The sequence below is a fragment of the Erinaceus europaeus genome, chromosome 2, assembly GCF_950295315.1.
Source record: "Erinaceus europaeus chromosome 2, mEriEur2.1, whole genome shotgun sequence".
In the NCBI taxonomy this organism is placed as follows: domain Eukaryota; kingdom Metazoa; phylum Chordata; class Mammalia; order Eulipotyphla; family Erinaceidae; genus Erinaceus; species Erinaceus europaeus.
The window spans coordinates 180,880,149-180,908,106 of NC_080163.1; the positions used below are offsets into that span (position 1 = coordinate 180,880,149).

Consider the following 27,958-nt stretch of genomic DNA (forward strand, 5'->3'; position numbering starts at 1 on the left):
GAAACAGGCTGGGAGTATGGATCGACCTGTAATGTCCATGTCCAGTGGAGAAGCAATTACAGAAGCCAGACCTTCCACCTTCTGCACCCAGGGGGATAAAGAGTAGCGACCTTTCCAATGGAAGAGATGGGATGTGGAAGTCTCATGGTGGTAACTAAATCACTAATGAAAATTATTTTTTTTTAAAAATAAGTGAAAGGGAGAGGCAGGGAGGGAAGGAGGCAGAATTGATACAGTGGGTAAAATGTTGGACTGGCAAGCATGAGGTTGTGATCTCAATATTTGGCATCCCACATGCCACTGTGATGCATAAACATTGTGATGATAAATAGGTATATATTAAAATGAAGGAAGGAAAGAAGGAAGGAAGAAAGATGAAAAAGAGAAAGGAGAAGGCATGGAGCAGTAGACACCTACTGCAAATAAATCTTTTTATATCATCTTTTTATATAAATATCATAAATCAAATAGATTTTATATATTTAAATATCAAACTGATATTTTTCTACCAGCGTGTCACTCAGTTCTGGTCATTGTTGTGGTGCAATGAATCAAATCTGGGTAGTGCAGCGAATCAAGCTGTGTGCACTACTAATAGATTGTTCTGCAAACTTAAAAAAAAATGAAACAGGTTTTAAAAAGAGGGGATACCATTAATTTTTCCAGTGCTAGGAGACAAAACCACCTAGTTTCCCACTTCCTGCCACAGGCACAGGGTCACACCGATTTCTAACCAGTACTTGAAAGTGAAAGCTCAGGATAATCATTTGATAAACTGCCAAAATTGGTCAGTGACTAAACTTGATTCTCAACCCTAGGCCGTTCTAGGACTGAAGATTGCTTTTAGCTTCCATTCCGGGGGTGTGGCCGTATTACCACATCAGGGAGAGATTTCGTTTGTGATTGGCTGTCACTCAGTACTATGCTAATTAGGGGTACCAGTTAAACAATTCTTTTACTTATATTTTTTTCACGTAAAGCATTAGCAATTGTTGTTCACAGATAGTATTTGAACAATATGTATGTTTTGAATCTTTCTTCTCTGTTTCCAGTGGAACTAGAATAGAAGATGGTATCTCACCATCACTGAGAAGTGAATGACGCCTATAGACCTGACTGAGACCAGCTACCTGGTGTTAAGACTATACTTTCAGGGATCATTTCTATAGTTTGTTACTAGAGAAGTTCCTCTGAATGTGTAGGGCACCCGAAACCATGAGGAGGATATGAAGCATTCTCTCCTGAGCGTGAAGTTGGCTTTGGGTGTTGCATTTGCAACTGCCTTTTGCCATTGATGATCGTTCTTAGTCTCTTCTGAGACTAGGAGGGAGATTATGCATTCTGAGTGGCTTCTCCACTTTAAGTATATCAAAGAAAGGAATGAGAGATGGAATGTAGACAGTGTTGAGGTCATGTAAATATACTTAACAGACTTTGTGAACAATAAGACTTCAATAGCTAGAGCCTTAAGGTCTCAGGTTTAGTTTTTTTCCAAAGGAGCATGCTGTTCATCTAACAAAGCTTTTAAACCATCAGGTGTTTCTTGCATAAGTCATAGTACTACTTGCCCAGCCCAACATACACTCACTGTATTTTAGAATTTTTTTTTTTAATTTTTAAAAATTAAATTCCCACTATTAGAGTTCTGTATCTCATCCCCTCCCTTAAAAGCTTCCCTACTGTGGTCCAGGAGGTGGTAAAGTGGCTAAGGCAGTAGACTCTCAAGCATGAGGTCCCGAGTTCCATCCCTGACAGCACATGTACCAGAGTGATGGCTGGTTCTTTCTCTCCTATCTTTCTCATGAATAGATAAATTTTTTTTTTTTAAATTTTTTATTAAAGAAAGGATTAATTAACAAAACCATAGGGTAGGAGGAGTACAACTCCACACAATTCCCACCGCCCAATCTCCATATCCCACCCCCTCCCCCGATAGCTTTCCCATTCTCTATCCCTCTGGGAGCATGGACCCAGGGTCATTGAGGGTTGCAGAAGGTAGAAGGTCTGGCTTCTGTAATTGCTTCCTCGCTGAACATGGGTGTTGACTGGTCGGTCCATACTCCCAGTCTGCCTCTCTCTTTCCCTAGTAGGATGGGTCTCTGGGGAAGCTGAGCTCCAGGACACATTGGTGGTGTCTTCAATCCAGGGAAGTCTGGCCGGCATCCTGATGACACCTGGAACCTGGTGACTGAAAAGAGAGTTAACATACAAAGCCAAACAAATTGTTGAGCAATCCTGGTCCCAAAGCTTGGAAAAGTGGAGAGGAAGTATTAGGGAGGTACTCACTGCAAACTCTAGTGTACTTCTGCTTTCTTACTTTGGTGCCATACTCCAAACTCAGTCAATTTCTGCTTTGCGTTTCTACTTCTTTTTTTTTTTTTTTTTTACATGCATAACATTCCCCAGATTCCCATTCAACAATACAACCCCCACTATTTCATTCATCATTTTTCATGGACCTGTATTCTCCCCACCCACCCACCCACCCACCCCAGAGTCTTTTACTTTGGTGTAATACTCCAATTCCATTTCAGGTTCGACTTGTGTTTTCTTTTCTAATCTTGTTTTTCAACTTCGGCCTGAGAGTGAGATCATCCCATATTCATCCTTCTGTTTCTGACTTATTTCACTCAACATGATTTTTTCAAGGTCCATCCAAGATTGGCTGAAAACGGTGAAGTCACCATTTTTTACAGCTGAGTAGTATTCCATTGTGTATATATACCACAACTTGCTCAGCCACTCATCTGTTGTTGGACACCTGGGTTGCTTCCAGGTTTTGACTATTACAAATTGTGCTGCCAAGAACATATGTGTACACAGATTTTTTTTGGATAGATATGTTGTGTTCCTTAGGATATATCCCCAGGAGAGGAATTGCAGGATCATAGGGTAGTCTATCATGTCAGATATGAGAATAGCTGTTCCTGCCCTTTTTTGTGGGCCATTGGCTTGAATGATAGTTTTCCATCCTTTCACTTTAAGTCTGTGTTTGTCTTGTTGCGTTAGGTGAGTTTCCTGTAGACAACATATTGTTGGGTTGTGTTTTCTGATCCATCTTCCTACTCTGTGTCTTTTAATAGGTGAATTCAGGCCATTCACATTTATTGATATCAAAGATTGAAGATATTTTAACGCCATTCTTGTAGAGTTTTAGAGTGTTTTGATATGTGTTCTATTTGTGGTGGTCTGGTTGTTTATAGGAAACCTTTCAGAACTTCTTTCAAGGCAGGCTTGGTGATGGTTGCTTCCTTCAACTGTTGCTTGTCTGAGAAGGTTTTGATGCTTCCATCTAGTCTGAATGACAATCTAGCAGGATATAGTATTCTTGGCTGAAAGCCTTTCTCATTGAGCACTCGATAGATATCTTGCCATTCTCTTCTGGCCTGTAGTGTTTGTATGGAGAAGTCTGCTGCTAATCTTATGGGTTTTCCTTTGTAGGTGACTCTTTGTTTTTCTCTTGCAGCCTTGAGGATCCTTTCTTTATCCTTATTCCTTTCCAATCTAAGTATGACATGTCTTGGTGTCTTTAGGTCTGGGTTAATTCTGTTTGGGACCCTCTGGGCTTCTTGAATCTTTATGTCTTTGGTGTTGTCTAGACTAGAGAAATTTTCAGCTATTATGGCCTGGAGAACGCTTTCTTCCTCCCCTTCTCTTTCTTCCTCTGGTAAGCCAATAATTCGTATATTGTTTCTTTTGAAGTCATCCCATAGGACTCTGTTGTTGTTTTCAGCATCTCTTAATCTCTTTTTGAGATCTCTTACTTCTTCTTTAGTTGTCTCTAATTCATCCTCAATCTTGCTAATTCTGTCTTCAGCCTCATTGATTCTATTCTCTCTGCCCTCTACTGCTTTCTGGAGTTCATCTATTTTGTTGCCCTGCTCTGATACTGTTTTAGCTTGTTCAGCTAGTTGCCTTCTTAGCTCAGCAATTTCAACTTTCAGCTCTCTAATAACCATGAGATTATTAGAATTTTCTTCCATATTCTCATTTGTTGTTCCTGCAGTTCTGATTACAATTTTTTCAAATTCTTTACTCACTCCTGTTATTATTTCCTTAGCTAATGTTTGGATGTTGAACTCGTTGTTTTGTGCTTTGCCCTCTGGAGGACTTTTAGCTGGACTCTTGTCCTGGTTCGAGTCTCCATTATTTTTTCTTGTTGTTTTAACCATTTTATATAAGTTAACAGTTTTTTCAATCCCTGAGTTGGAGTTCAGTGGTGTAAAAGCCTTTTTTTTTTTTCCCCTGTAGGCTATGGTAGCCTGAGGGCTTTTAAACTATCAATAGGCTTCTTGGCTTAATCAATGACTCCTGACCAAGAGATAAAGCAGGGTGTGGCAGAGATAATCCAGTGGTTATGCAAAGAGACTTTCACAGCCCTTCAGCTATGCCACCGAGGTATAGGTCTTCTCCTGAGTTTCCCGGTTAGATCTCTGTGCCCTGGTGTCCCTCCCTGTTGCTGCTCCAGATTCTGAGGGTAGTAGCAATGGAGACTCAGAGTTGTACTTGGTGAGTCTCTGGGGAGTCCTTTCCTCCCTTCAGCTGTCCCCTTGTTGGTGGAGCAGACTGGAGGTGGTGTCTCCACTGACAGACTGTCGAACTGTTAGCAGTCACTTAATCTCTCCTTAGGCCCCTCTCTCCTCTCTGTCACCAGCCACACGTGTTTGTACTCACGGGTGATTTACTGGGTTTCTGTGGTCATTCTAGTCCTGTCTTGTTTCGGTTCGGGTGGTCTCCTTTGGTATTCCTAGTTGATCCGGGAGAGGAGAGGAGAGGAGAGAAAGCGATCTCGATAAATTTTTTTTTTTAAAGCTTCCCTATTCTTTATCCCTCTGGGAGCATGGACTCAGGATCATTATAGGGTTGCAGAAAGAAGGTCTCAGCTTCTATAATTCCTTCTCTGCTGAACATTTAAGAACCATTTTGTGTGCAAATGTCATAGGGATTGTGTGTAGATGCTATAGGAATGACTAGCTCCTCTCCTAGCTAAGTGCCCAGAGATGAAATTGCCCATACATGTTATTCTCTTTCCGCATTATTTTTATCTTACGTTCCAGAAGTACCCTGGAAAAATGTCATTCCCAGTGCCAGCAAAGGTGCTTACAAAATCTTGGCTGAACCAGTGTCCTCAATGTACTGCCAGCTTGCCTGGTCACAGCTGAGGTAGAAGAGGACCCAGTGGGCCCAGGCTCCAATTGTGGGTCTCTGTGGCTCTGGACAGGGCCAGTTCCTTATTCACTATAATCCTACTCAATTTCTTTTTTTAATTTGATTGTTTGTTTGTTTTTTAATTGCTATGGGGATGTCAGCGGAGCTGGGTACCTACAGGAAGAATCTACCACTCCCAAAGGCCATTTTATTTTATTTTACTTTATTTTTATAGAATAAAGAGATTGAGATGGGAGGGTGAAAGAGACACCTACAAAATTGCTTTGCCACTGATTTGTGAAAAGGGGGGGGTATGAACTCAAGTCCTGATGTATGTGTGTGTGTATGTATGTATGTGTGTGTGTGTGTGCTCTACCAAGTGCACCGCCATCTCCCCCCCACCCCCACTGTAACCATACTTAAAAGGACTCAATCCTTTTTGAGTATGAAATCCTTAGGTGCTGTTTGTTTATTTTAGATTCACTAATTTATTTGGGGGCACTAAGGGCGACAGAACCAGAACATCACTCGGGCACACATACACTGCCAGGAATCAAACTCAGGGCCCCTCATACTTGAAAGTCCAACATTTAACCACTGCACCACCTCCCAGGCCACCTTAGTGTTGAGGTCAGGGAATGAGTAAGAAGAGAACCTCAAGGGGTCGGGCGGTAGCGCAGCGGGTTAAACGCACGTGGCGCAAAGCACAAGGACCAGCGTAAGGAGCCCGGTTTGAGCCCCTGGCTCCCCACCTGCAGGGGAGTCGCTTCACAGGCGGTGAAGCAGGTCTGCAGGTGTCTGTCTTTCTCTCCCCCTCTCTGTCTTCCCCTCCTCTCTTGGTTTCTCTCTGTCCTGTCAAACAACGAATGACAACAACAATAATAACCACAACAAGGCTACAACAAGGGCAACAAAGGGGGGGATGGAAATGGCCTCGGGAGCAGTGGATTCATGCTGCAGGCTCATTGAGCCCCAGCAATAACCCTGGAAGCAAAAAAAAAAAAAAAAGAAGAAGAAGAAGAAGAAGAAGAAGGAGAAGAGAACCTGGGGAGCACAGACACTTTGCTGTGTCGAGTTTGCATTCATGGGGCATAAGGATATTGTTCCCATGGGAAGCAGGAACTTAAGGTGTGGAGTGAAGCTTTGATAAGGTCCACACCTGGTGCTTCCAGCAGGACAATAGGAAGCTGGCCCAGCTGTGACATGTATGAAGCCTAAGAGAAGGGGACACACACACAGAGGGCCCTTTTCTTTTGAGGAATCCTCTTGGGCCCTCAGGTCACTATTCCCAAGCTCATTCTTCTCTCTAACTTCACTTCTGTACAATATCCACCTCATAACTTAATAAGTTTGGACAACTCATCGGATTAAGCGGATTTAGCTAATTCATGGGTTTATGAGACTGGCTTATTTGCCCTGCCCATAATTTCTTATTTTATGGCAACTAATATATCCTGTATTGATGTACCACCATAATAAAGCTTTGATTGTTTAAACCCGCAAAATAAATAAGTTTGGACAGGTCCAAAAAGGATGACAGAAGACCTAGTAGGGGTTGTATTGTTATATGTAAAACTGAGAAATGTTATGAATGTACAAACTATTGTATTTACTATCAAATGTAAAACATTAATCCCCCAATAAAGAAATTTTTAAAAAAAAGTTTGGGAACTGCATACCGATCACAAGTGCTGTCTGTCTTGTCATTTTTTTCCAAGAGGCTCTGTCATGAACCCATAGACGAGGGATCTGGGAAAGGTTCTAGTTAGCCTTGCACCCCAATTCAACAGTAGTTTATTATTTAAAAGTCTGTTTATTCATCTATTGGATAGGGAAACTATGATGGAAAGAAGAGAGAAAGGAAGACACCTGCAGCACTGCTTCACCACTTGTGAAACTTGCGTCCTGCAGTAGGGACTAGGGGCTTAAATCTGGGTCCTTCCACGTGGTAAAATGTACACTCAATCAAGTCACCGCCTTAGTTTTTATGAACAAGAGCCCCCATAAGTTATACACCAAACAGGAGGGTTCACACCCCCAAGGGCTGACCTGTTGTGGGGCTCATCTCTTTAAAAAGTTTTCTCCCTTCAGGAGACACCCCAGGGGCCGGGTGGTGGTGCAACTGGTTGAGTGCACATGTCACAGTGCGCAAGGACCCAGGTTCGAGTTCCCGGTCCCCACCTGCAGGTGGGAAAGCTTCACAAGTGGTGAAGTAGGGCTGCAGGTGTCTCTCTCTCTCTCTCTCTCTCTCTCCCTATCACCCCCTTCCCTCTCAATTTCTGGCTGTGTCTATACAATAAATAAATGAATATTTTAAAAAAGGAGACACCCCAAAAAAGACTCGATGGCATTGAACTTGGGGCCACCTTCACAGAATCCTCTGAAGTTGTTTGTGTGAGGCTGCAGACTGACCAAGGTCAAGGTGGGGAGCCCAGGAATCTGCCCAGAAAGAGAAAGGTGATCGTTAAGTCTACATAGACTCAGAACTGGAAGAATTGAGAAGCCTGTGTGCTCTGGGCTCCATGGAGAAGGGAGATGAGAGCTAGAACTGAACTGGATAAATCATGAGATATATCAAAAGCAAAAGGATGGTCAGCAGGGTAGAGGAACCTTGACTTGAGGTGGAATCCCAGAATCCCTTCCCCTTGGCCACCCCAGCTGCTAAGCAGTGACTTCACTCATCCTCCCTAGATCCCAGCACCTGCCACCTCCTAGGTGCCCACAGCCCATCAACCCCTGCACAAAATCTGCTCTAATTCCCCTTGCAGCGCCCATGAAAGGCAGTCAGGGAACAATGCTATCTGCACATGGTAGCGCCCAAAATACGACTGACATTTCTCCCGTTTTATGAAATTAGAGCAGGCCTTGTAGCCATAATGAATCATTTTCTTCTTCTTCCCCCAGCCATGGTGTCAGGTGGGAGCTCAGCAGCCCCCATTCAGGGCCCTTCACTTCATCACAGGCTAATAATAACCCACCCAGGTGAGCTCACGTTCCCTGAGACAATAATGCAGGGCCTGGACAGGCATCGTAGGCAGAAGTAGAATGCCTATGGGGGTGTGGGGAAAGGAGGGGAGGAATCCGAGTGAAGACACAGAGGGGGCCTCGTAGTGGAAGAAAGACAATGCTGCTGGGAGAGGAGGTACACACCAGCGTGGGAGCATCCCTCCACCACACACACACACACACACACACACACACACACACACACACACACACTCACACCACTGCGGCCCCCACACTTCATTTAAAATGGAGCTTTCTGGGGCCCAGGCAGTGACGTACCCCATTCAAGCACACACATTACCAGCGCAAGGACCCAGGTTTGAGCCCCTGCTTTCCATCTGCAGGGGAGAATGCAGTGAGGTAGTGATGCAGGTGCCTCTCTCCTTCTCTTTCCCTTTCTCTCTCTCCTTTCTTCCCCCCTTAATTTCTCTTTGTCCTATCTAATATGAAAGAGAGAAGTGAAGAGAGAGAAAGAAAGAGAGAAAGAAAGAAAGAAAGAAAGAAAGAAAGAAAGAGAGAAAGAAAGAAAGAAAGAAAGAAATAAAGAAAGAAAGGGCAAGAACCCAGGTCTGAAGGTTTCCCACCTGCAGAGAGAAAGCTTCACAAGTGGTAAAGCAGGGCTGCAGGTGTCCCTCTGTCTCTCTCCTTCTCTATTTTCCCCTTCCCTCTCAATTTCTGGCTGTCTCTATCCAATAAACAAATAAAGATAATTAAAAAAAAATACAAAAAGAAAGAGAAAGAAAGAAAAGAGAAGAATGGACTCTGGGAGTGGTGACTTCATAGTGCAGGCTTCCAGCACCAGAAGTAACCCTAGTGGCAAATAAATAAATAAAACTTTCAAGGCATTGGCTGTTTCCAGAGTCTTATCCTGGTCCCACTCTGGCCTGGAATTCCCTAAGGCTGATCCACCCCGCTCAGCTCAGTTTCCTGTTCAGAGCAGGCTCTGCAGGAGCAGTGCTCCATGCATGTGTCATGGGGTCAAACCCCCAAGTGGCTCCCTCCAGGGCTGGGAACTGGAAGTCCCTCTAATCTTAGGCACTGGCAGTCAGATCCAGGCCCAGCCCCGCTAACCAAAGTATGGTGGAAACTGTCTTCCCAAACTCAGTGATTATAATTTATCTTTCCCACTACCTGTAGTTCCTAAGGCCTTTAATCACCTCTATCTATAGGAATAGGAACACAGAGGGGCCGGGCAGTAGCGCAGTGGGTTAAGCACACATGGCGCAAAGCACTAGGACCAGCGTAAGGAATAGGAATATAACAATGTTTGCTTGGTTTTTTGTTTGTCTTATTCTGGTTTATGGTGGTACAAGAGATTGAACCTAAGACGTTGAAACCCCTGGCATGAGAGTCTCTTTGCATAACTATTAAGCTATCTTCCCTGCCCCTTAACAAATTTTATTGAATGAATGAATGAATGAATGAATGAATGAATGAATGAATGAATGTCAAAAGCCCTGTGCTAACATGCCTGGAACAAACCCAGAGGTGGGTGGGGAGAAAGTAATTAGGGAAAAGAGGCTGGTCTTTGGTCCTAGATAAGAGACAGAGAAAGAGAAAGAATGACAGATTGACTAGGAATTTACTAGTCAAGACATGAAGGGGCGGGGGTAGATAGCATAATGGTAAGGCAAACAGACTTTCATGCCTGAGGCTCCAAAATCCTAGATCAGATGGAATATCTAGAATTCCACCTTCAAGAAGCAGTAACAAAGAAACCAAAAGTCCCCACTAGAGGACTGGGGAGATAGTGCAGTGGTTATGCATAATGACTTTGTGCCAGAGACTCTGAAATTCGAGGTTCAAACCCCAGCACCACCATAAGCCAGAGCTGAGCAGTGCTCTGGTAAAATTTAATAATAAATATAAGAATAAGAATAATGCTAACTGAAGTGACATCAAAGAAGGTCAAAGGTACAGAAAAAACTTTCATTCCCATTGAGTTGGTCTGCCCAAGAGAGTCAGTAGAGACCATGAGAAGCCTGGACTTCACCTCTCTCCTGACAGTAACCAAACACCCTCCTATCTACAGTGGGGTGGTGTCAGTTCTAAGGGAGAATCAAGATGTTCATCATCACCCAGTGTTGTTAGCAAGCTCTCCCCCACTGCCTCATCATTTCACTGGTGTTCACCCACTCCTTCTGATGTCAACTGGCAAGTGAGAACATGGAGGTAGACTGGGTTTCTCTCAGGTGAAAGAAGAGAGAAGAGAGGGAGAGAGAGATGGAGAGACCACAGCACTCAAGCTTCTCCCAAGTGTGGTAGGGACCAGGCTAGGACCGCAACTCCCAGGTGAGCTGCCTCACCAATCCACTCCTGTTGAGTTGTCTCAATCATGTCCAATGTCACCAAATTAGGAAGAGGGACAAGAAAAGTGCCAAATGGACAGTAGGAGAAAGATACTGGCACCAAGGTGTTGAGCAGAAGATGTGGTAATACACACACTGGGTAAAGGTAAAGTTACACCCCACCAAACATGCAAGGACTTAAAAACCAACTTAACCCTGTTTGGTTTGGTTTGGTTTTTAGTGTTTTTTTTTTTTTTTTCCTTACTTTTAAATTTTTCATCAGAGTTTTGCTCAGCTCTGGCTTATGTTGGTATGGGGGATTGAACCTGGGACTTTAGTGGTTCAGGCATAAGAGTCTTTATATAACCACTATGTTATCTCTCCTGACTTTAACCCTATTTATTTACAAATAAATAAAACAATGTGAATGGGGGAAATAAAGGAACTTCAAGGGAGTAATGCTACCATATGTTTTCAAATAAGTTACATATAAATAATTTAACCTAAAGCAACCACTTAAAAAATACTACACAGGAGAACCCCTCAAAAACACAATGAGCGGGCTATGTAGATAGCATAATTATTGTACAAAAGACTCTTATGCCTGAAACTTTGAGGTCCCAGGTTCAATCCCCAGCACCGCCATAAGTCAGAGTTGAACAGTACTCTGGCATCTTTATTTCCCTCTCTTTCTCTCTCTCTGTTTCTATCTTTCATTCAAATAAATGAATAAGGCTGGTTGGTGGCGCACCTGGTTAAATATACTTACTACCTTGTTCAAGAACCTGGGTTCAAGCTCCTGACCCCCAACTGAAGGATGAGCAGTGAAGCAGATATGTGTTTACCTTTCTCTCTCTCTCTCCCTCTCTATATCCCCTTCCTCTCTCAATTTATTTCTGTCCTGTCAGAAAAAAGAAAATAAAATGAATAATAATAATGTCAATATTTGTCATATGTAAAAACTATTGTATTTTACTGTTGACTGTAAACCAGTGATTCTCCAGTAAAGAAATAAAATTTTAAAAATAATAATAAAGTAATAATGAAAAAAATAAGTGTTGTGTGTTTATTTTTTTAAATTTATTTCTTTATTGGGGAATTAATGTTTTACATTCAACAGTAAATACAATAGTTTGTACAAGCATAACATTCCCCAGTTAAGTGTTGTGTGTTTATAATTCTGTCGAGGCATGGCCATGGAGTGGAATTCTATAATAAAAGAATTTGAAAAAAATGCTTGACCATGACCCAGAATTCCCTGTCATGAACCTGACAGAATTCATCTAAGGATTGCTCTAACCTTGAGCAAATGTTTTCACAGCCCCTCTGCCATCTCTTCATAAAGTTTACAGTTGTACAAGACCAACACTTAGTTTCACCTCTTAATAATATTAATAAAACAATCTTACTTATTTAAAAAAAAATTTTCGGGGCCTGGCAGTGGCTGGTACACCTAGGCAAACACACACATTACTGTGCAAAAGGACCCAGGTTCAAGCTCCTGATCCCCATCTGCAGGGGAAAAGTTTCACAAGTAGTGAAGCAGTGCTGCAGGTGTCTCTCTGTCTCTCTCTCTATCTCCCCCTCTTCTTTCAATTTCTCTCTGTCTCTATCCAATAATAAAAAAATAATAAAATAAAAAGTTTCCATTATGCATTGGAAGACATAAACAAGCAAAAAAAGATGACATAATTAATGTAATTTGGTCCAGCCTCCCTGGAGAGCAGTCTGGAGAACTCTCACAAGGCTAGACATGGACCTTCCATATGACCCAATAATTCCTCTCCTGGGGATCTACCCCAAGGACTCCATAACACCCAGCCAAAAAAATGTGTGTATTCCTATGTTCATAGCAGCACAATTCATAATAGCTAAAACCTGGAAGCAACCCAGGTGCCCAACAACAGATGAATGGCTGAGAAAGCTGTGGTATATATACACAATGGAATACTATGCAGCTACTAAGAACAATGAACCCACCTTCTCTGACCCATTTTGGTCAGACCTAGAAGGAATTATGTTAAGTGAGCTAAGTCAGAAAGATAAAGATGAGTATGTGATGATCCCACTCATCAACAGAAGTTGAGAAAGAAGATCAGAAAGGGAATCTAAAAGCAGGATCTGACTAAATTGAAAGTAGGGCACCAAAGTAAAAACCTTATGGTGAGGGGGAGGGTCGACTTGCGGCATGCGGCTTCCTGGGCCAGTGGGGATGGGGTGGGGGTAGGGGTGGGAGTGGGTGGGTGGCATGGGACACAATCTTTTGCTGGTGGGAATGGTGTTTATGTACACACCTATTAAATTGTAGTCATATAAATCATTATTTAATTAATATGAGGGGGGAAAGTTGATTGTATGTCTAACAAAGGGACTTTTCAAAGTTAACCCAATTACCAAATAATGTGATATTAACAATAACTATCCATTGTCTTCTTGAACCCTAAGACAGCAGGAGCCTCACATTTCTACTATAGAGCCTAAACTTCCCCCAGTCCTGGGACCCTAGGGTAAGGCCCACTTTCCTGTATGCTTCTCCCAATTCTTATCAAATAATATTGCTGATCGCAACCTAATCAACATGAGTGCCACCCCAGCATGCTTCACTTCAGACTGTGTCCAGAGACTTCAGGTGTGGAATGACAACCTTTCAGCTTCATCACTCGAGTGAGACCTTTCCTTTCATAGTATTCTCTAATCCCATTCCAGGTGGTTCACTTCCTAACAAAGTCCCAAAACCTAGATATAGACAAGGTTCCAGGAGATAGAGCATATGTTCACACGTATCCATAAACCAGGGCAAATATATACCTGAAAGCAGTAGTACACTAGAGTTTGCAGTGAGTACCCTCCAACACTTTATCTCCACTATTCCATCCTTTGGGCCCATGATTGTTCAACAATTTGTTTGGCTTTGTATGTTAACTCTCTTTTCAGCCCCCAGGTTCCAGATGCCATCAGGATGCCAGCCAGGCTTCCCTGGACTGAAGACCCCACCAATGTGTACTGGAGCTCTGCTTCCCCAGAGACCCAGTCTACTAGGGAAAGAGAGCGGCAGACTGGGAGTATGGATCAACCAGTCAATGCCCATGTTCAGCGGGGAAGCAATTACAGAAGCCAGACCATCCACCTTCTGCAACCCACAACGACCCTGGGTCCATGCTCCCAGAGGGATAGAGAATGGGAAAGCTAGTGGGGAGGGGATGGGATATAGAGATTGGGTAGCAGGAATTATGTGGAGTTGTACCCCCCAATCCTATGATTTTGTTAATGTCTCCTTTCTTAAATAAAAAAATATATATTTTTATTTATTTATTTTAGTTAAAGAGCGATTCAGAGAGAGATCAGAGCACTGCTCAGCTCTGATTTATGGTGATGCTGGGGGTTGAACCTGGGACCTCAGAGACTCAGGCATGAAAGCCTTGTGCATAAACATTATGCTGTCTCCCCAGCCCTTAACTGACATTTATAGAACAGTCTACATAGCATAGTTGAATGTGCATTCTCTTCAGGTGCCCATGGAATATTTACAAAAATCAGCTATATCCTGGGCCATAAAAATAAAATCGTAACAACTTGGAAGGAATTCAATCATAAAGTGTACTCTCCAACTACAATGAAATCAAGTGGAAAATAACAGCAGAACATATTCCAGACACTTAGGAACGAAGCAGCACACTTCTAAATAACCTGTGGGTTGTGGAACATGTCCCTAGGGTTTAGTTAACGGGCTAAATTAAAACACACACATATGCAAATGAAAATACAATAGTCAGAAATTTTAAGACAGCTAAAGCAGTGCAAAGAGGGAAATTGATAATATTAGATATACATTGGAAAGAGAAAAAGTTTCAAATAGAAGTAGTAGGTGTTGGGAGTCAGGCAGTAGTGCAGTGAGTTAAGCACAGGTGGTGCAAAGCGCAAGGACCCGCATAAGGATCCTGGTTCGAGCCCCCGGCTCCCCACCTGCAGGGGAGTTGTTTCATAAGCAATGAAGCAGGTCTGCAGGTGTCTGTCTTTCTCTCCCCCTCCCTGTCTTCCCCTCCTCTCTCCATTTCTCTCTGTCCTATCTAACAACGATGACATCAGTAACAACAACAATAAAAACAACAAGTGCAATAAAAGGGAAAATAAATAAATATAAAAAAATAAAAAAGAAGTGGTAGGTGTGACTTACAAAGGAAGGCAGGGAAAATTAGGCATAGGGAAAAAAAGGAAGCAAATATATATTTATTTTATTTATTTTTATATATATATATATATATATATATATATATATATATATATATATATATATATTAGTCAACCCATATCTGTAATCCTGGGAGAATTACTGCAATTTCCGAATGGGAGCATAGAACTCTGATGGTGGGAAAGTATGGAATTATACCCCTCCCTGTTATCTTATAATTTTTTTAATCAGTATTAAAACACTAAAAAAAATTAACAAAAAGAAGTCTCAAATCATCTAAACATAAGAATCAAGAACTGATAAAAAGAAGAAGGAGGAGGAGGAAGAGAAGAAGAAGGAGAAGGAAAAGAAGAATTAGAAGGAGAAGATTAATCTAAAGCAAAGACAAGAGAAGAAATAACAAAGATTAAAGCAGGAAGAATAAAAAGAAAGTGAAATAAAAAATTTACTTCTTTGGAAAGACTGAAAATATGGTAAATTTCTAACAAAACTTACAAAGAAAGTAAAGAAAGATGGAGATGGAAAGAGAATTGAAAAACTCAAAATATGCCCTTACACATATGGGCAGTTAATTTATAACAAAGAGGGCCAGAGCCTTTCGTGGATGAAAGAGAAACTTTCTAATATTTGGTGCTGGGAAAACTAGGTAGGCACCTACAGAAGAATGAAACAGAAGTCAACCCTAAGATAGCAGGAACCTCCCGCTTCCTCTATAAAGCCCATATTTCCCCCAGTCCTGGAATCTTTAGGGTGGGGCTCACTTTCCTCCATGCTTCTCTCACTATACCAACTGATACTGCATCTGCTGATCCCAACCTAGTCAATGCAACATGTATCACCTCGGCATGCTTCACTTCGGGCTATGTCCAGAGACATCAGGTGTGGAATGTCAACCCTTCAGCCCCATTACTCGGGTGAGACCTTTCCTTTCTCTTAGGATTCTCTAATTCCATACCGGCTGGTTCACTTCTTAACAAAGCCCCCAAACCTAGATATAGACCAGGTCCCATGAGATAGGGCATATGTTCACATGTATCCATAAATTAGGGCAAAATATATATCTGAAAGCAAAAGTGCACAATAGTCTGCAGTAAGTCAATAAATGAAGCAGGCAAGTAGTAAGACCTAAAAAGACACCATAAAGTTCCTAATGAAATAGTTTCTACTTAGACCTAGATACCTTCCTCACCTACTTCTATTACACTTATCAAAGTAAGGGCTGCAAAAGCTGAATAAGGGCAAGAGACTGGAATACTTTTTTTTCCCCTTTTGTTGCCATTTTTTGTTGTTGATGTCATCATTGTTAGATAAGACACAGAGAAATGGAGAGAGAAGGGGAAGACAGAGAGGAGGAGAGAAAGATAGACACCTGCAGACCTGCTTCACCGCCTGTGAAGCGACTCCCCCGCAGGTGGGGAGCCAGGGGCTGGAATCCAGATCCTTAAGTGGGTCCTTGCACTTGGTGCCACATGCACTTAACCTGCTCCATTACCGTCCAACTCCTGTAGACTGGAATACTTTAATGATGACTCTTTAGTCACTACCAGACCACCCCATCTGGGGCCCTAGTCAGGGAGTCCTGAGATTCCCATACAGACATGATAGACACGAACAGATCCCTCTCTCCACTGTCGCTGGTCACCTCCATCAGGAACAACACAATAGACCCCTTTGTGGGCCCCCATAGGATCTTGCCCTCAATGTGAATCAACAACAGTACAGAACATTCTATCCTTCGAAGGGAGGCTGGATAACGTACTCTATGCTCCACCTGAGGAAGATGGGTTCTGAAATTGGGGCAGTGTGGAACGTTCCTACTCATGACCACAGAATGTGAGCTCAGACCTACAGGGATGCAGAGGTTTAAAAGGCTCCTAAGCTGAATATGGGCCCCAGATCAAATCAATGGGGTTTACATTCAACAACATTTATACACTTTTCCCATATCTGGAAGCCACTCTCTTCCCTGATCCAACTTTCTAGCCCTTTTTCCAGCCATGACATCATCTCCCCAGACAATAATTTGGTTACACCTGCATATCAGAGGTCAGGCTCAGGCAAAAACTAATATAGTCATGGGCCCTTTGGAATATAATTAAAATAGGCCTACTAGTTATCTTCAAAACGGAGATCCCAAATCTTCATCTGCAACATTCCAGCCTTTAGGTTCATGATCAGTCTACATATGTTTGACTACATATGTGTTAACTCTTTTTTTCATCCACCAGGTTCCAGATGATACCATGATGCCAACCAGACCTCCCTGGGCAGACAACCCCACCAATGTGTCCTGGAGCCCCACTTCCCCAGAGCCCTGCCCCACTAGGGAAAGAGAGAGACAAACTGGGAGTGTGGATCAACCTGCCAACGCCCATGTTCATGGGGGAAGCAATTACAGAAGCCAGACCTTCTACCTTCTGCATCCCATAAAGACCCTGGGGCCATACTCACAGAGGGATAAAGAATAGGAAAGCTATCAGAGGAGGGGATGGGATACAGAGTTCTGGTGGTGGGAACTGTGTAGAATTGTACCCTTCTTATCCTATGGTTTTTGTCAGTGTTTCTTTTTTATAAATAAAAATCTTCTAGAAAGAACTAATATCCAAAGTATATAAAGCGCTCACAAAACTTTAAACATTAAAAATGAGCCTACCCTCAGACCTACAGGGATGCAGAGGTTGCACAGGCACCTGTGCTGACTATGGGGCCCCAGATCAGATAGATAGGGTTTACAGGTAACAATATTTAAATACTTTTCCCATATTTGGGAGCTATCTCTTCCTTGATTCAGCTTTCCGGTCCTTTTTCCAACTATGACACCATCCCCCCAGACAACACCTGCACATTAGATGTCAAGCTCAGGCAAAAACTAGTAGGGTCATGGGCCCCTTGGAATATACCTAAAATAGACCTCTTAGCTTTTTCCAAAATGGAGACCCCAAATATTCATCTGCAATATTCTTGCCTCTAGGCTCATGATTAGTCAACAATTTGCTCTGCTTTCTATCTTAACTCTTTTTGCCAACCTGACTTCCCTGGGCAGACGGCCCCACCATGTGTCCTGTAGCCCCATCTCCCTAGAGATCCACCCCACTATGGAAAGAGAGAGATAGGATGCGAGTATGGATCAACCTGCAAATGCCCATGTCCATGGAGGAAGCAATTACAGAAGCCAGACCTTCCACCTTCTGTACCCCATAATGACCCTAGGTCCATACTCCCAGAGGGATAAAGAATAGGAAAGCTATCAGGGGAGGGAATGGGATATGAAGTTCCGGTGGTAGGAACTGTGTGAAATTGTACCCCTCTAATCCTATGGTCTTATAAGTGTTTTGGGATGCATTGGATCGACCTTCCCGTGGTGCATCCCGTGAGTACCCATTCATTGGGGAAACTGATGATCCTTCCTAGCCGACTGAATCCACATGGATCCCAATCACTTTCAAAGCCAGCAACAAGCAGCTCCTGACAGCTTTCAAGCTCTTGGTCCTGCTCTTTGAGTCCTCCAACTTAATGTTATGGGGCTGTCCTTTGCCAAATGCGTTCTTATTGGTCAATTGGCGATACAGCATCAGGCAGATGTTATTTGCCTACAAGAAACACATATAGCAGTCGATGAAGCTGCTCGATTCACCATCAGTGGATTCGATTTAATATGCTATAATCTCCATCCTAAACACGGCTGAGCCATCTAAGCTAAATCGTATCTTGCGGACGTTTACCATACGGCCTCTTCGACCTTCTACGACTCCATTACTATTGGAACTATTCAGCTCATCAACGTATATAAGCCTCCCAGTGCCTCACAGGATAATGAGGTCCTGCCTAGCCCGAATCACCCAGCCGTTTACGTCGGAGACTTTAATAGTCATCACCAAGACTGGGGATATTCCTCCACTCGTGCTGACGGCTCTATCTTAGCCAACTGGGCTTCAGCAAATAATCTCTCCCTATTATACGATCCCAAACAGCCAGGCTCTTTCCACAGTGCTAGATGGAATAAAGACTCGTCACCCGACCTGTGCTGGATTAGCACAGTCAACGGCCAAGCCTTTCCCGCTACGAGACAAGTTCTCAAGATCTTCCCGCACAGTCATCACCACCCAGCTATCATCCACATTGGTCTCCAGCTCCCACTGATTCTGTGCTCGGAGAAACTAAGATGGAACTTTCGGAAAGCAAACTGGCATCTGTTCAGTGATCTTACCAACAAATCTATTCCTGCAATTCCAATTAACTCTATCCCCTCTGAAGATTCCTATAGGCGCTTCCGCCAAGCCATCTTCAAAGCAGCTTCCCAAGCTATTCCTCGTGGGAGACGTGCTAACTATATACCTTGTCTTGATGCTGAATGCGAGCAACTACTAAAGCAGTATGATGAGTCGGGCGACCCAGATGTGGCTGACGATCTCATTGCCTCCCTGGATGCAGCACGCCAAGCCCGCTGGCAACAACTCACGGAAAGTCTGAACTTCACCCACTCAAGTGGGAAGGCCTGGAAGCTTCTTCATAGTCTGGGTGCTGGTAGCCAACCCTCTCCCATCTCCCATCCTCCCGTATCTCCAAACTCAGTGGTCAGTCACCTAACTCAAGTTGGACGTGCTAAGATCGACCCAGTCTGGAAAAGAGAAATTTCCCATGAGTGGTCATCCCACTTCCATTTATCTTGTCCATCTCCAAAACTCTCTCCCTTTACACTGTCTGAACTGGAAGACACTTTGAAGAGGGTTAAACCGGGAACAGCTGCTGGCTATGATAACATCACCCCAGAACTCATTCTTAACTTGGGCCCCGCGGCAAAGAAGTGGCTCACTACATTCCTGTCCCACATCTTGGAATCCGAATCTATGCCCAAAATTTGGCGTCATGCAAAGATAATAGCAGTTTTGAAACCAAAGAAAGACCCAACACTGGCCGCCAGCTATAGACCAATTGCTCTCCTCTCCGTGTGTTACAAACTCCTTGAGAGGCTGCTTCTGTCACGTATTTCTCCTCTTACAGAGAAATTCCTATCACCTGCCCAAGCTGGTTTCCACCCAGGAAGATCTACCTGCGAACAAGTCCTGGCCCTCTCAACTTACATTGAAAATGGATTCCAGAAGAATTTAAAGACAGGTGCTGTCTTTGTTGATCTCACAGCAGCCTATGACACGGTCTGGCACCGTGGTCTCCTGGTCAAGATCTCAAGATGCCTGCCTCCATGGGTGGCCAACACTATATCGTTTCTTCTCCAAAACAGAAGATTCCGGGTGCATCTGGGTGACAAGTCTAGCATATGGAGACTTGTCTCAAGTGGCCTCCCCCAGGGCTCTGTTCTGGCTCCTACACTATTTAATATTTACATCAATGACCTTCCAGAAACTTCTTCAAGGAAGTTCATCTACGCCGATGACATCTGCTGTGCAACTCAGGCATCCAAGCTCTACATCCTCGAGGAAACACTCACGAAAGACATGTCTCTGATATCTGATTACTGTAAAAAATGGCGACTAATCCCTAGCACTGCAAAAACGGTATCATCTGTTTTCCATCTACACCATGCCTCGGCCTCGCGTGAGCTTAATGTGCAGCTTGGCGATACGAGAATCCGGCATGAAGACCAGCCAGTCTATCTTGGCGTTACTCTCGATCGCACTCTGTCATTTCACAAACATCTCATAAAAACTGCAGCAAAGGTGGGCATGAAGAATAACGTCATTGCAAGACTGACCAGCTCCTCATGGGGCGCGAGCGCTTCCACACTACGATCATCATCTCTGGCATTATGCTATTCCACTGCAGAATACTGTGCCCCAGTATGGTTCTGTAGCCCTCATGTCCACTTGGTCGACTCCAAATTATACTCCTCCATGAGGATAATTTCTGGAACCATCCATTCCACCCCGGTTCCATGGCTGCCAGTTCTTAGCAACATCTCCCCGCCAGATATTCGTCGGGATGCGGCATCATCTAAGTTCATTTCCCACGTCTACGCTCAACCGGACCTGCCAATATACGCGGATATCTTCGCCCACCCTGTCCAACACTTGACGTCTCATCATCCAATCTGGTCCCCTACACCTACACTGAACTTCTCTGTTCCAGACTCTTGGAAACAGAGTTGGCAGTCAGCTGAGGTAAAGAACAAACACCTCATCACAGACCCCTGCAAGCGTCAACCCGGCTTTGACCTAGCACGTTATGATTGGGCCCTCCTCAATCGCTATCGAACAGGCCATGGCCGGTGCGCAGCTATGTTCCATCGCTGGGGAGCCAGAGACGACCCGAACTGCCCCTGCTGCTACAGACAGACTATGACCCACCCACATAGTCAATGACTGCCACCTCTCCAGATTCAAAGGAGGTCTCGAAACTTTACATCAGGCTCAACCTGACGCTGTTGACTGGCTACAGAAGAAGGGCAAACGCTAGAAGAAGAATCAGTGTTTTCCATTTTGTAAATAAAAACTTTTTTAAAAAATGAGGCTACCATTAAAAAAGGGGGGGAGAGGTCAGGCAGTAGCACAGCAGGTTAAGTGCACGTGGCACAAAGCGCAAGGACCAGCATAAGGACCAGCATAAGGTCGAGCCCTGGCTCCCCATCTGCAGGGGAGTCTTTCTCTCCCCCTCTCTGTCTTCCCCTCCTCTCTCGGTTTCTCTCTGTCATATTCAACAACAAATGACATCAATAACAATAATAACCACAACAAGACTACAACAACAAGGGCAACAAAAGGGGGGGGGGGAATGGCCTCCAGGAGCAGTGGATTCATGGTACAGGCACTGAGCCCCAGCAATAACCCTGGCGGCAAAAAAAAAAAAAAAACCCTACCAGCAACTTCTCTACTAGAAATCTACCCACAGAACACAAGACAGCTACTTGATGAGACTTGGGCGGAACAAAACACAGTGAGAAGCTTGTTTCAAGTTCCAATCAGTTTATTCATAATAGCCAAAACCCAGAAACAACCCAGATGTCCTTTTGTGGTCAACATTGTTTAAACTTTGATCCATTCCATGCTGTGGAATACTACTCAGCACTGAGGGCAGCAGCCTGGACAAGACTGGAGACTACACTGGACTAGACTGTGCGAAGAAGCTGGTCCCCAAAATTTACAAGTCCTTTGATCTCACATCATTCTTGTAATGACAAAATGACATAAATGAAGGACAGATCAGTGATGGTGAGAGGGTGAATAGAAGGAAATAGATGTGTTTTTTGTTTTAACTATTTTGGGCCAGGTGGTGGTGCACCTAGTTAAGCACTCATACTATAGTACGCAGGGACCTGGGTTCAAGCCCCTGACCCCCACCTGCTGGGGAAAAGTTTCACAAGTGGTGAAGCAGGGCCGCAGGTGTCTCTCTGTCTCTCTCCATCTCTATTCCCTTCCTCAATTTCTCTCTGTCTCTATCCAATAATAAATAAAAATTTAAAAAATGATTTAAAAAAGCTGCTTAACGCAGGTGGTGCAAAGTGCGAAGACTTGCATAAGGATCCCAGTTTGATCCCCCGGCTCTCCACCTGCAGGGGAGTTGCTTCACAGGCAGTGAAGCAGGTCTGCAGGTGTCTATCTTTCTCTCCCCCTCTCTGTCTTTCCCTTCCCTCTCCATTTCTCTCTGTTCTATCCAACAACGACAACAATAATAACTACAACAATAAAACAAGGGTAACAAAAGGAAATGAATAAATAATTTTTTAAAAAACCTGCTTAAAATGTAGTATTAAATAAAATAATTAAAGTTATAAAATATATTTATAAAAATATATCTGTAGTGGGCTTGGGAGACAGCAGAATGGCGATGCATAAGATCTTTTTTTTTTTTTTTTACTTTGTTCTGAGGTCCCAGGCCCAGTCTCTAGCACCACTGTATGCCAGAGTGGAATAGTCCTCTGATTAAAAAAAAAATTAAGTAAAATAATACCAATTATTTTTTCTTTAAAAAGCATGCAAGCAGACTCATGCCTGAGGCTCTGAGGCTCCAAGGTTCCAGGTTCAATCCACAGCATTACCATAAACCCAAACTTAGCTGTGCTCTGGGAAAAGAAAGTAGATTGTATACTTTTCCATGTCTGAGTATCCAAGTTCCAGCCTCCAGCCATCACCTGAGAGCACCAGCTAAGGAAAAAACTTCACAAGCAACAGAGAAGTGCTATAGTGCTATAGTGTCTCTCTTCCTCTCTGGTCTTCTCTTTCACACCCCACCCCTTCCACCCTGCCAAATCTGGAAAACAAAAAAGAAAGTGTCCATCAGGAAAATCACACAGGTACAAAGTCCCAGTGAAGCACTGACAGAAAAGAAAGGAAAAGAAAAGAAGAGAAGAGAGAATAAAAAGAGAAGAGAAGAGAAGAGAAGAGAAGAGGGGAGGGGAGGGGGGGAGGGGAGGGGAGGGGGAGGGGGAGGGGAGGGGGAGGGGAGGAGGGGAGGGGAGGGGAGGGGAGGGGAGGGGAGGGGAGGGGAGGGGAGGGGAGGGGAGGGGAGGGGAGGGGAGGGAAGGGAAGGGAAGGGAAGGGAAGGGAAGGGAAGGGAAGGGAAGGGAAGGGAAGGGAAGGGAAGGGAAGGGAAGGGAAGGAAGGAAAGGAAAGGAAAGGAAAGGAAAGGAAAGGAAAGGAAAGGAAAGGAAAGGAAAGGAAAGGAAAGGAAAGGAAAGGAAAGGAAAGGAAAGGAAAGGAAAGGAAAGGAAAGGAAAGGAAAGGAAAGGAAAGGAAGGGAAAAAAATAAAATAGAGACATGTGTATTTTTGGTAACTTATCAAACATCAAGTAAAAAGTCCAATACACTTCAATGTGGATGGAAATGACCACAAATTATATTTGAGATGCCTACAGTAGCTATAATGCAATATGGAAATGTCTGTGGTTTGTTTTAGAGACAGGAAGCAGAGAGAAAGAGAGTGAAAGACCACAGCACTGAAGCTTTCTACAGTGTGGTGGGGGCTGGGCTCAAACTTGGGTCATGCACAGGGCAAAGAAATAACAACAGACAAAGGGACATCTTATGAAACATAAAAACAAAACCACAGGGAGTCGGGCGGAAGCACAGCGGGTTAAGCGCACTTGGCGCAAAGCGTAAGGACCAGCATAAGGATCCCAGTTGGAGCCCCCGGCTCCCCACCTACAGGGGAGTCACTTCACAGGTGGTGAAACAGGTCTGCAGGTATCTATCTTGCTCTCCCCCTCTCTGTCTTCTCTTCCTCTATCCATTTCTCTCTGTCCTAGCCAACAACGACATCAATAACAACTACAACAACAATGAAAAACAACAAGGGCAACAAAAGGGAAAAATAAATATATATATTAAAAAAACCTCAACTGATGAAATAGCTCACTTGGATAGTGCGCTGCTTTGCCACATGTGTGACCCAGGTTTGAGCCTCACTCCAACCACAGTGGAGGAAGCCTCAGTGATGTGAACTCTTTCACTCTCATCCTCTGCCTCTCTGTCTCTATTTAAAACTAATAGCAAAATGATAGATAGATAGATAGATAGATAGATAGATAGATAGATAGATAGACAGACAGACAGATAGACAGACAACTATCAGAGGTACAATTCATTCAGTTCCTTCAGCAAATTCCAAGTGGAGAAAGAGAGAGAGGAGTAGGAACTTGGACGTGAAAGACAGAGCCATATCTGATTCAAACAGTTTAAGGTTGGTGGGGGGGAGATTGAGACATGCAGGGAAAAACAAGTAAATGACTGGATTTGACGATAATTATGGAGGGATTTTTGTTACAGCTAGAGTGAAGTAAAAGGTGTTTTGCCTGTGCTTTTTTTTTTTTTTATGGACACCTTGTCTTTTAGAGACACTTTCAGAGTTACTGGTAAATGTAATACAATATATAGGACTTGCTTGTATAAATAGAAGACAGCATTGTTGGGGAGAACTCAAGTTGGATCTGGGAAATGGATGCATGGAGGCCCATTTTCCTATTCAAACTAGGTTTGTAGCTTCTTCTTTTATTTTTTTGTAATTTTCTGTAGTAAAAGTTCAAAGGCTCCATGCCTCTACCTAGATACCATCAAATCTATAAGCAAATACTAACCATTTAGTGGGTTCAAATAAGTTCACCTTGCTGTTAACACTGGCATCTTTTATTACCAGGAGGTTAAATATCCTAATGTAGCAAACTCCTAGGAGCACAGGAGAAATTTTAATTCCTTAGACTCCAGGGGAAAGTAAGATCTATATGCATTTGCACTGTATTTAACCTTCTTCAGGAGAGTCACTGTTTAGTTGCACATATGTTCTCTGAGTTGTGATTTTCCAGCCCCCAGCCTGGAACTACTGTGAGACAAAGAAGCAAAAACTCTGGGAGTGGAGACTGGGACATCACTGTGCATTCTTGTCAAGACCCCTGACCTAAAGAGAACTGTCCCAACTCCTGATCCTGAGACTGAAGCACAGCTAGAGCTCTTTCCCAGGAGGACGTTGGAAACAGTTACCCACTAAACACCAGTGATGGATGGATAGATGGATGGATGGATGGATGGATGGATGGATGGATGGATGGATGGATGGATGACTGGGTGGGTGACTGATGGAAGTACAGATGATAGATGGATGACCGGGTAGGTGATGGATGGATGGATGGATGGTTGGATGGCTTGGTGGATGAGTGGATGGACAGATAATGGATGATGGGTGGATAAATTGATGACTTGGTGTATGACTGGGTAGATGAGTGAAGTGGATAGACGATGGATGGATGATGGGTGGATGGATGGATGATGGATGGATGGATGGATGGATGGATGGACAAAGGAATGAACTACTAAATTAACTAATTCATTCATGAGCAAATGAGTTAATTCATCATCAAATGAGTAAGTGTATGGGTTGATAAATGGCTGCCTACACAAAGAAAAGGAATTTTCATCCTTAGCAGAGGGTCTGGGGACACTGTGCCCCTAGCGTCCAGTTGCTGGCAAGTTTCTAGAGGAAGAGATGGAGGCCGTTGCCCATACCCAAGTGCACCCCAAGAACAGAAGCATAGCATCCTTCCAGACACAAAACAACAGAGAATTTTTATGTTTCCTCCATATTTTTCAAAGAAATCCTGTATTTGTCCTACACTACAAAGAAAGTAAATATTTGTTGGGCAGGGTGGAAAGCTTTCTACATCTGAAATAAAATAGTGAAAATAGCTTCGAATACATGAGTGCTTGCCTCTGACGGCTAGGGTATGGAGCTATCCCCTTACAGTCTTACAATCTTGTAAACCATTATTAATCACAAATGAAAATAAGGCTTGGTCAGAAACCAAAAATTCAAAATAAAGTGGCAGGGCCTTCCCCTGACAGCACCCTCTTGTGTGAATCATGTCTTTAATTTTTTTTAGATTTTATTTTTTAATTTTTATTTATTTATTCCCTTTTGTTGCCCTTGTTTTATTGTTCTAGTTATTATTGTTGTTGTCGTTGTTGGATAGGACAGAGAGAAATGGAGAGAGGAGGGGGAAGACAGAGAGGGGGAGAGAAAGACAGACACCTGCAGACCTGATTCATTGCTTATGAAACAACTTCCCTGCAGGTGGGGAGCCAGGGGCTCGAACCGGGATCCTTATACTGGTCCTTGCACTTTGTGCCACTTGCACTTAACCCACTGCGCTACGGCCCGACTCCCTTTTAGATTTTATTTATTGGAGGGGCCAGGTGGTGGTACACCTGCTAGATAGAGCACAGGTGTTGCCATGTGCAAGGACCCAGGTTCAAGCTTCCAGCCCCCACCTCTGCAAAGGGAAAGCTTCACAAGTGGTGAAGCAGGGCTGCAAGTGTCTCATTCTCCCCTCTCTAGCTCCCCTTTCCCTCTCGATTTCTCTTTCTATCCAATGAAAAATAGATTAAGATGTTTTATTAATTTAGAATGAGAGGAGAGAGAGAGAGAGAAGGAGATAGATAAAAAGAGAGAGAGAGAGAGAGATGGAGTTTCACTTTATTAGATATGCTGCCAAGGATTGAACTTTGGACCTCACATTTTAGAGCTCAGTGCTGTAGTCATTTGTGCCACCTCACAGTCCACTCATGTGAACTACTTTTTTTTTAAAGATGAATTTGCTACCATTTCTTTTTTAAAACATTTTATTTATTTAAATATTTATTTATTTGATAGAGAAAGAGAGAGAGAAATCAAGAAAGAGGAGATAGAGGGTCAGGTGGTAGCGCAGCTGGTTAAGCGCACATGGCTGGAAATGCAAGGGCTGGAGTAAGGATCCCAGTTCAAGCCCCCGGCTCCCCACCTGCAGGGAAGTAACTTCACAGGCAGTGAAGCAGGTCTGCAGGTGTCTGTCTTTCCTCTCTCCTTCTCTGTCTTCCCCTCCTCTCTCCATTTCTCTCTGTCCTATCCAAAAACGACCACATCAATAACAACAACAGCAATAACAACCACCACAATAAACAACAAAGGCAACAAAAGGGAAAAAATAGCCTCCAGGAGCAGAGGAGATAGAGAGAAAGAGAGCCACCTGCAGCCATTCTTCACCACTTGTGAAGCTTCCCCTGTAGGTGGGGACCAGTGGCTTGAACTCAGGTCCCTGTGTATGGTAGCATGTGCGCTCAGCTGGGTGCACCACCACCAGCTCATGTGCGAACCACTTCTAACCCTGTAATGGAGACTTCTGGGGCGTGACCATGGAGTAGTAGCTGCCGCATGGCCGCTGCCCTCCAAAAACAACTAGAAAATTCGAGCAAAGAACACACCAACTCTCAGCAAGCTATAAGCGGCACTTGGGGTAGAAACATACTGAGCAGGAGTCAGGTGGTAGCGCAGCGGGTTAAGCACACGTGGCGCAAAGCTCAAGAACCTGCCTAAGGATCCCGGTTGGAGCCCCAGGCTCCCCACCTGCGGGGGTGTCGCTTCACAGGCGGTGAAGCAGGTCTGCAGGTGTCTGTCTTTCTCTCACCTTCTCTGTCTTCCCCTCCTTGCTCCATTTCTCTCTGTCCTATCCAACAATGACGACATCAGTAACAACAACAATAAAAAACAAGGGCAACAAAAGGGAAAGTAAATAAATAAATGACTGAATATAAAAAATTAAAAAAAATAAAAAAGAAACAAACATACTGAGCTAACCTTGGAGTAGAGAAGTGATTCTGGCTGTACCCTGTCTCTTCTCCCCCACATCTGGTCACCATGGGGCAGGCCAGGACGACAAAGATCACCGTTATCCTCCCCCCACCCCAACACCTGCTCATTTGTCACCTAGTTGCCCTAGTTCCAGGGCTCAGCCTTTCCAGTCAGCCCATCCCATGTCCTTGCCTTACAGGACTCACACAATCACATTCTTCTGCCTAACCACTGCTTCAACTGTTCCCAGTGTTACGTCAACATCTCGTCTTAAAATGAAAT

General features: G+C 43.7%; 1 long non-coding RNA gene and 1 other non-coding gene across 2 annotated transcripts in view; one reads left to right on the plus strand and one right to left on the minus strand.

Moving 5' to 3' along the window:
* The window catches only part of LOC132537029 (uncharacterized), a 126,896-nt gene that overhangs the window by 65,198 nt on the left and 33,740 nt on the right, over nt 1-27,958 (minus strand). The window lies entirely within an intron of this gene.
* Nucleotides 1,139-1,350, plus strand: LOC132537116 (small nucleolar RNA U3). Its single transcript, XR_009548595.1, has one exon. It is a non-coding gene; the product is annotated as a small nucleolar RNA U3 (small nucleolar RNA).